This window comes from Psammomys obesus, unplaced genomic scaffold (assembly GCF_907164565.1).
Source record: "Psammomys obesus unplaced genomic scaffold, mPsaObe1.curated_primary_1811, whole genome shotgun sequence".
In the NCBI taxonomy this organism is placed as follows: domain Eukaryota; kingdom Metazoa; phylum Chordata; class Mammalia; order Rodentia; family Muridae; genus Psammomys; species Psammomys obesus.
The window spans coordinates 3,407,003-3,416,643 of NW_026590859.1; the positions used below are offsets into that span (position 1 = coordinate 3,407,003).

General features: G+C 50.6%; 1 long non-coding RNA gene across 2 annotated transcripts; it reads right to left on the reverse strand.

Annotated features, from left to right (window-relative positions):
* Positions 1 to 5,243: 5,243 nt before the first annotated feature.
* Positions 5,244 to 8,909, reverse strand: LOC129678453 (uncharacterized). Of its 2 annotated transcripts, XR_008720390.1 has the most exons (6): positions 8,627 to 8,909; positions 7,855 to 8,032; positions 7,428 to 7,533; positions 6,947 to 7,144; positions 6,243 to 6,368; positions 5,244 to 5,449 (listed from the first exon to the last, which is right to left on the reverse strand). It is a non-coding gene; the product is annotated as an uncharacterized LOC129678453 (long non-coding RNA). The 2 variants fall into 2 exon arrangements; XR_008720389.1 differs by having other exon boundaries at positions 7,855 to 8,909.
* Positions 8,910 to 9,641: the final 732 nt, after the last annotated feature.

The window sequence follows — 9,641 nt, forward strand, 5'->3', positions numbered from 1 at the left end:
CTTGTCAACATGGAGTTAGTATCCTTTTTCTGCTTCTCACTTTGAATTTGGCTCTTATGATTGGCTTACAGAGAGCATCTGGCTCATCTGGCTTGGGCCGTAGGATGTGCCGCCTCTGTGCCTTCCAAATGCTGATTTTCTCCTCTTCACCTCAGCAAGACTGTCCCTTCCACCAGGATGTCCCCTGTGGTCTGGAGAGCCCCGGCAGAGAGCCAGGGGTACTGCAGGGGTGGATAGCTCACTTCTCTCCGTGTGCTTTCCCCGGTTTTCTCCTGTTTACTGGTGAGCAGGCAAGCCCCGCTCTGGGGCATTTGTCTGGAAGTCTCCATAGCAGGCGGTCTGCACTGCTCACGTGGGTCAACACAAGTGCTTTCCAGACAGTTCAACAGCTCTCTGCACCTGCTTTCTTCCCTGCCACCACAAACAGGCTCTCCCTTCCTCTCCTGGGCTTTTTTCTCCCCAGAAATCTGAAGAGCCTTCCCTTGCCTTCGTTTTAGCGACCCATCTGTCCCTGCAGCCTTCCCTCTGCTGCCGCCACTTCCGCGTTGCTTTTTCGGTGGCGGGTTTGAGGGGGGCTGGAGACTGTCTTCCGGGATCCCACTCTTTCTGTGGGAATTCCTCTGCTGTGTCTGAGGTTGGCAGTCTGTCTTCTGGCTGGATCAGATGTAGGCGGCAAAGGGTTCTTCCCTCTGTCGGAGCCCGGATGCCAGCTCAAGCTCGCCATTCAAAAATAGAAGACCCGACCCTTCTCTCTCCAAGATCTAAAATTGCATGCATATATCGGCATATTATCCCTGCAACACACACGCTGTCGAGACTAGAACAATCATCCAGTCACTGAAGCATGTAGAGCATTGTGAGTGGAGGTTGTCTTCCCCTGCTGCTGTCCTCACAGGGAGAACTTTTCACTGAATTTGTGTGTTTGAAGCTGTTCCTTACTGATATCATGGCTGTGCATGTGTGTGCCATAGCACGTGTGTGGAGACCAGAGGACGAGTCTGTTCCATCCGTTCTCTCCTCCACCTTTACTTGCGTGCCAGGGATCAAAGTGAAGTCTCAAGGGTGTGCAACAAGCATCTTTACCCACTCTAGTGAACCATCTCGTGTTATACCCAGTTCGCGAGCCCCCAAAAGATCTACAGGAATCGACTCCGTTGCAAAACACATGAGGGTCTTTTTATTGTAAATTACAAGCTGCAGCTTGGGCCAACACAGCCCCACCACCGAAGTGGTGGGAGCTGAGCGCGCCGTCCCCAGGTTAGTTGGGTGATTTATAGATTCTGGTCCCTCCCAGCATAGCCAAGGCAGGGGCAATTCCTGCCTGGCAAGCATCTATTGGTCAAAATGCTACATTTTTTAATCGATTGGCTATAGGAAGGTTCCCAGGCCATTAATGACCAGGTGTCCCTTCCTAGGGGGATGGTCCAGTTTCCTAGCAACTGTATCTCTAGTGGGTGGGGAAAGAATGCAGCGAGGTAGCTCTCCCCTCAGGGCATTACTAACTACTTTACCGCACCTACTCTAGGTTTTAACGATAGCTGATAGCTGTCACTTTGGTCTCTCGCTAAATCTGAACTGGGGTTTTCAGGGCCCATAATGTGCGCATGCGTGATATATATATATATATATATATATATATATATACACACATATATATATATATACACATATATATATATGTGTGTGTGTGTGTGTGTGTGTGTGTGTGTGTGTAAGAGAGAGACAGTACACATTGTGTTTATAGCTTAGGGACATGAAATATGAAGTTTTCTTTGGATGAATTTGTACACATACACATTTATACTTTCCGTGTGTTAATAAGCGATCCATGATACTTTACCTGTTTTAACCTACTTTATAAAGGTTTTCACTTCCATGAACCCTTGTGCACGGAGAACGAAAACAGAACAAACTTCCATTTACAGAGGCTGAGCGTCTACCCCGAACGTGGCTGCTGTGGGGAAGACTGGAGCCCGTTAACCGTGGTTTCAGTGCAGCGTCAGCCACTGCAGGGGGAGACCGAGGCTGCCGCATGTGTTTTTGTTTACCGGCGCCGAGGGAGGGTCTGGGGAGAAGGAAAGGCTACGAGGAGGAGGCATGCCCACCTCTGCTGTAAACACAAACACGGCTGGGGAACCTGCCATGAGTCAGGCACTGTGCTGTTTCCTGAAGCAGTGTGTCCCCTGAACAGCCTCAAGTAAGTGTGATTGCCCTGGCCTCTGGGATGGAGAAGCTGGGACTGCATAGACTAAACCGTATTTTCTTCCTGAAGGCCAGGCCTCTTTCCACTCAGAGAATGCACAGACAGGTTAAGCCCAACGTGTCCCAGACTGCTCCGTGCCTTTGTTCTCCTCACTCTGAATTCCTCCCACTGAACGGAACTAAACCTTTAGTTTACTTCCTATCACCGCAAGACAGGCGGTGACCTACAGCAGCCTTCGGAAGACTGGGTGCGAGTATTTGGCTGATACATCACTGAGGGAAGCAAAGCAGAAACTCTGCCGGGCAGCAACCTGGAGGCAGGAGCTGAGGCAGAGACCCCGGGGGAACCCTGCTCACCGGCCTGCTCCCCAGGCTCTGCTCAGCCCATGTTAGTATGCCACCCAGGGCCACCAGCCCACACAGTGCTTTGGGCCCTCCCACAGCAATCATTAAACAGGAAGATACTCCACAGGCCCATTGGATGGAGGCCTCTTCCCAGATGACCCAAGCTTGAGCAGGTTTTCAAAATGTTAACCAGCAGAAGCCTCTTAGAGGAAGGTCGAATCTAGGACTTCCCGCTGCAGATACTTCACTCTCCAGTGGGCGCTCGCCAGTGCCCAAACAGTTATGTAAAGAGTCCTCACCTTTGACTTCCAATTCCTACCCCTCCTTTAGCCACCCGGCTTTCCTGCCTGCTTTGCTTCCCAGCCCCTGGCCAGCTGCACTGTTCCGTGTTCTCCAGGTAGCTGCTCACACCCCCAGCCCACTGCCTGCTCCCATTCAGCTCTCAGTGTCTTTCTGTGTCTGTGTGTGTCCACAGCCCGCTGACTCCTGGAGTAGACTGGCCGGGTCTGGCCTGTCACTGTTTTTCATCCCCTAATCAGAAGAGAGGGGGCAAAGGTGAGGGGCAACAGCTCCTTGTCTGGGAGTTTACAGTTCCACCGGGTTGGGAAAGGCAAGCGCACAGCATCAAAGGATAATTCAAGAAGATGCTTTAGGTGTTGCGCAGACCTACTTAGTTTCCACAGTTGGGTTTTACTGATGTGAATTTTCACCTCTGTTGATGAACTTGTCCCATTTGCTGCTGTACCCCAAACAGCTGGCAGGGAAAAGCCTGTTGTTTGAGAATAATGGATAATTCTGAACGAATGAAAACACTAAAGACCATTAGCTCAGTTTCCATCTAAGCAGTGTGCTCTATGGTTACACCCTCCCCCCAATTCTTAGCAAGAGCAAGGGTCTGTGGTAGCAAACATCCGCTCATTCTGTTGTCATCTTTTGTCAAAACTCCTGTTGAGCATGGATGGATGGGGAGCCTGTGGTTTCAGCCCTGAGCTTCAGCAAAAAGCGCAGCAGGTGACTCCCGCCCGGATCCTTGGAACTCAGGAGACTGAAATTGCTGAGAGTCTAAGGCCATCGTGGGATATAGAGTAAACTTCAGAAGAGCCTGGGTTGAGGAGTCTCAGAAAGAAATGTTCCCGAGCATGACAGAAATAACCAAGGAGCACAGAGGAGTGTCATACACGTGAGCGTGACCCTAAGAGAAGCTCAGCTTCATTGCTGCCATGTTCTTCACGAGGAGCCTGACACACAGGAAGTGCAACATGTAAAATGGAGGTTATAGTTATCGACTCGAGGCCCCTCCCCACCCTTCCTTTCCCCCCTCCATCCTTCCCTTCCCCCTCTCCCTCCCTACCATTCTTTCATTCTTTCCTTCCTTCCTTCCATCCTTCCTTCCTTCCTTCCTTCCTTCCTTCCTTCCTTCCTTCCTTCCTTCCTTCCTTCCCTCCTTCCCTCCTTCCTTCCTTCCCTTTCAGTAAGATGCTGAGTAGCCCAGGATGGCCTCAAATTTCCAACCTTCCTGCCACAGCTTCCTAAATGGTAGGATTTTATGAACGCACTCATCTGGATTCATACAGTTTGTTGCTGGTGGTGGTGAGGGTTTGCTTGCCTTTTGTCATTTTTGAGACAGGGTCTCACTAAATGGCTGTCCTGGAACTCACAGAACTCCACCTGCTTTTGCTTCACCCAGTTCTGAAAAACTGACAGCTTTTGTTCTGGAAGTCAAAGCAGCAGCCCTGAAAATGCCTGAGTATTTCCAACTCAGTGATTGCTGACCCCCCCCCCCCCACACACACACACTGCAGTTACTGTTTCACCCAGGTGTAGACAACAGCACACTCCTGCAGATAAAGATCAGTTTGTTGGCTTTTCATACTGATTTTTCCCTGCTTGAGCCTGAGCAGTAAGCCAAGAGGCGACTGCTGACTGCTGACATTCAGCAGCTGCGTGGCTTACAACAGCCTCGAAACTCCCAGACGCTTCTTCCAGGTACACGGAGAAAGGTCACACGCACACGCAGACTTACATAAACGCCAAGCAGACACGCAGGTTTCTACTTCACTGCTTTTCATAACATGCCCAGAGGACAGTCATGTGGCAAGGCCCACCCCTCTGTTCTTCCGGCAGGTCAAACTCTAATACAAGACGTGGCATAAGGTATTTTCCTGTGGCTTTGGAATTTTCATTTTCGGCTGTGTGTTGTGTAAAACACGCAAACCTTTATGGTGAGGAAGAAACGTCAGGAAGCTGATTTCTAAAACAGCAAGCTTTAGAAAGTTCTGAGTGTTGTCTGAAGTTTGTTTTCTTCTAGTCTCATTTATTTCAAACATGGTTTCTGTTAAATTTCCTCTGACTCTTTCTTCCCAAACCAAATGAGGCATTTTCCACGGTACCATAAAGAACATCGGTGGTAAGCTTCTGTTCGTCTGTGTTGTTGTGACTGTGCTTATTTCATTCTGGTAGTTTTTATTTACTTTTTCCTTCTGTTTGTGTTTTTTGCACAGGGTTTCATGTTGCCCAGGCTGCCCTCAAACTTGTTATGTATCCAACCTGGCCTCGGACTCCAAGCCTTCTTCCTCTGCTTCCAGAGTGCCGACACTGCAGTATGCGCCAGCCCAACCTATCTTTGCATTTAAGTTTGTTCCTTCTCACTGGGCTGATTGTAAGGTCCACACTTTATCTCTTCATTTCTAGCAACTGGCCTACTGCCCAACATAAAAACACCTACAGAATGCGTGTAGGATTTTATTTTTATAGGGTGGGTAGGCTGGCAAGCACTGGCAAGGACAAGGGTACACAGCACGAACTTTACAATTCTGATTCCTCATCTGTAGAGGTCAAACACTGGGTAGAGCAGGTGCAGCAGACATTTAGGATTTCAGCCCGGTAGATCACAGCTTCCCAGCTGTGAAGGGAGAGTGAGGACCGTCAGGTGCATTGACACCTCAGCTCCCCTTCAGTCCACCTACAGGCCCCTGCACCCTCACCACAGCAGTCCCCCCGATTGCCAGTGCCTTTGTGAAAAGTCCTGGTTGAACAACACAATAGCCCACAACAAACTGCATTAAAAGTGAAGAACTTAGAGGAAAGTTTATAACGAAAAAGAGAAAAATGAAACCAACTGGAAACTGACTTCCCACCTTGCCCTGCTCTCCACTTTCTGTAGTCACTGGAATGCTAATCGTCTCAACACACCCTGAGATAAGCCACCTGTAACTTTAGTCCTTGAAAACCTATAAAAGGGCTGGGCATGGTCGTACTGGTCTTTAATTCTACCACTCTGGGAGGCAGAGGTAGGAAAATTACAAGTTTGAAGCCAGCTTAGGTAATTTTGCAAGATCCTGCCTCAAAAAAACAGCCAAGTGCAGAGTTTGGTTCAGGAAAACCAGATTTCCATAACTTCCAACTGCTCACATGGCAAATTATTACTCAAAGATTGTCTTTCACAGAGCAAGGAAAATCTCTGGTAAGACAATTTTGTTTGTTCAAGGCAGGGTCACACTGTGCAGTTCTGGGTGGCCTGGAACTTTCTGCAGTCTTCCTTCCTCTGCCTCCCAGGGGCTAGGTGGACCCGTGTTTGCTATCATGTCCAGATGTGGATGGTTCATAGTGTCCAAGGTTCTGTCTGGGACCTGATGGATCTACTAGTACCTACTTTATTCAAGACAGAGGGTGGGAAATAGATTTTTGACAAATACCTGTGTGTAAAGGACTGTGTATGGAAGGTTCATTCCTTCAAGTGCTGTCTTTCAGGTGCCACATTAAAAACCCATGCCAACCCATCCAAGGAGGCTGTGCACGCTTTTTCTTCTTTTTCTGAATTCCTGTATGAATGCAGAAAATAAGCTCTGACAAGGCGAGAGACGATAGGACCATGTCACTGATGCCATTTAAAGTTGGGCCACTTCACTGGTAGGGTTCCCACGCTCCTGTGGATGGCCCTGTGTCCACGCACAGAAGGGCTGCCATGACTAGACTCAGTGGCTCATAAAATACATTAAGTTGGGTCTTTTGATTTGTTTGTTTTGAGACAGGGTTGCGTCATGCTTTATCCTCCCCCAATCTCTCTCCCTCCCTCGTTTCTTCTCTCTCTCACTCTTATACCCATCCCCTTTATTGTAAGTAGCACTCCCCTGCCTTTTGGACAGTTACCATCTCTTGTGGTGCTGGGCATTGAACCTGTGGCCTTGTGTATACCAACAAGTGCTCTACCTCCGAGACACACCTCCAGACCTGTACACTATTTGTGATAATATTTAGGTGACTATAGAGAATTTTGATATCAGACTTCTCTTGCATAACAATAGAGAGCATATTAAAAATAGATGCCCAATCTTTTCTCCATATTTCCTGATACAGTGCATCAGATTGGGGGTCCAGGAGTTTGCATGTCGATAATCACCTCAGAGACTGTGACACAAGGAATCCAGTAGGTGCACTTTGAGAAGTTGCTGAGAGCTGAAAATGACACTGCTCTGCACTGCCTGTCTATCTCAGCAGAGCTAAGAGCAGCTGCGTAACCCAATTCCTGCTTCTTGGTGTTTCCAAGTCTTCAGAGGAGGGGCGTGCCGCCATCTGGGAGAGTCTGGGGTGGCAGGCCCTGTGAGTGACAGGAATAACACATACAAGTGAACATAAGGAGGCAGATTGCTGTGAACAGCTTCACAGAGGGCAGGTGTCTAGCCGGGCTTTGAAGAAAAGACAGGGTTCAGCCAACAGTGATGAGGGGACCATTTCAAGATGGTGGGACAGCTGCAGTGTTGAGGAAGCATGAGCACCCATGGGCGACCGTCCGAGCTAGAAGAAGAAGAAAGCACATGCAGTGGGGCTTGCCCCTGGCAAGTCTGGAGTCTCACTGAGTTTGGACTCTATTCTGTACGTACTGGTCCAGAAGACAAGTACAGGCAACCAAGGAAATGCTGAGAACTGGAGAAACAGTCTTCCCCAGGGAAGAGCACACATCGGGTTATCCAATCCCAGATGGTCACCCTGAAAACATATACATAACATTACATGGACTAAGCAGGTTGTATTTACATACTTATGAATGTATTATATATACATACACCATATACATACATAATATGTATAAATGTCTATATAATCTCAACAATTAAAGAAAAATAGGTTATGAATTGGAAAGGGAACAAGGAGGTGGCTTGGAAGGAGGGGAGAATGATCTAATTATAATCTCAATAAGAAAGTACCCTCTGCAAAGGCAGCTGGCCGGGATCGTTAAACTTTTGAGTTGTGATTCATTTCCAAACTGTTAAAGAAGTTTTGAGCCTTCGTGAGGTAGAGTCAACTTACTCTGGATTGGATGAGAGGAGGAGACCTTCTAGCTGCTGATGCAGTCAGAGCTTCCTTGACTGGGAAGATCTGATACAACCTTTTTTTTTTTTCTTTCTCAAGACAGGGTTTCTCTGTACATCCTTAGTTGTCCTGGGACTCCATCTGTAGCCGAGGCTGGCCTTGAACTCACAGAGTGCTGGGATGAAAGGCAGGAGCCACTGACCAGCTGCCTTTTTAAAAAGTCTTTTTTCTATTGGAAATTTCATACAAGTATTTCTTGTACATCAAACTTATTCCCCCCATTAATCCCTTTAAATCCCTTAGCCAACGTCACATCGACTTTTGTTTTGCAAATACATCATGATTTAATGTACCCATGTAAAAATCTAGGAACCACAAACGTGAGGAAACAAGGGATTTATGTCTTGAGACTGGCTTAATCAGTTTAATAAGATCATCTCCAGTTGGATCCATTTTCCTACGAATGATAACTTTGTTCTTTATGGTGGAAAAATTTGTGTATACATATTTTCTTTATCCATTCCTCTGGACACCTAGGTTAGTGCCGTAATTTGGCTAAGCAGATGTTTTGAGTGTAGGTCTACAATTCTACCCGTGCACACTTCTCGATGCCCCTCACTCATCAAGTCAGGCCACTTCAACTCAGTTGTTTTTATTACGTCAAAAGGGAAAGGTGTGGCACTTGCAGGAGAGACTGCAGAGTGAAGGGGACACTGTTGGGGTCACTTACTGTCGAAGCAGCGTATGGAAAGCGCTAACAAAAACTCACACGGACAGTCCTGGCTTTAAATGTAACGTCTAGACGGTATCTCCAGGGAAGAGGTCCGCGACCCCCAATCGGAGAACCCCAACTGGACCACAGAGGACCGAGGGGGGTCACGCGGGGCTAAGTTCGAGACGGGAGGCTGCTTCTCAGAGGGCGTGCACTCGCAGGCGCCTCTCAAGTGGCAGAGGCGACTCCCCAGTCGCCAATTCCGCGGTTTAGGACCGGACAGGACGAAGGCCCGCCCACGAGCCCAGCCCCGCGCTCCGATTGGACAGGCCCTGCCCCGCCCCCGTCCCGCTGACGCAACCCTGGGCGCCCCGTCCTCGCCCAGGTCCCCGTTGGCGGGATGCAGAGGACGCGCCTCTCCTTCTGGACTGCCCGGCTGCCTTTCCCTCACGCGCTGTCTGAAGGGCGCGGAGCCGAGCGCAGGCGGACGCGACGGCCCCGGCGGCGCGGCGCTTCCCCTCGCCTTCTCCTCCCGAGGGCGGGCTCCGCAGTTGTGACGCACGCGGCACCGCGCAGCGCCTTCACTTGTGATTGGTTGTGGCCCGCGTCTGTCACGCAGCCCCTCCCTCCCGCCCTCCCGGCCCGGGACTCCTGACTGGCACCCGGGAGGCCGCGCCCCGCCCCGCGCGCCGCTGAGCCCTGCGATTGGCCGAGGGGACTGGCATGCTCTCCCGCCCCGGCCCCCTCCGGAGCCTCCGCGGGCTGGTGGGACCCCGCGGAAGTTGTCAGTCAAACTCCTCCCCGCACCCCCCGCGAGGCCCTCCCCGGGGCCGCGCGAGCGCGCACGCACGCGCACCGAGCCCCCGGCGCCCGGACCAGCCGCCCGCCCGAGTTGTAGCAGTCGCTCGCCCGGCGTGCTCCGTGGGCGGTCGGTGGGCGCGTGGGGGCGAGCGGGGCGACGCTGCGAGGACCCGGGCGCGGGCGGCCGCCCCGGGCGATGAGGGGCCGGCGCTGACAGCGGAGCGGGCGCTCGGCGGCGGCTCGCGCGGACCCGCGATGGAAGCGCCCCGGG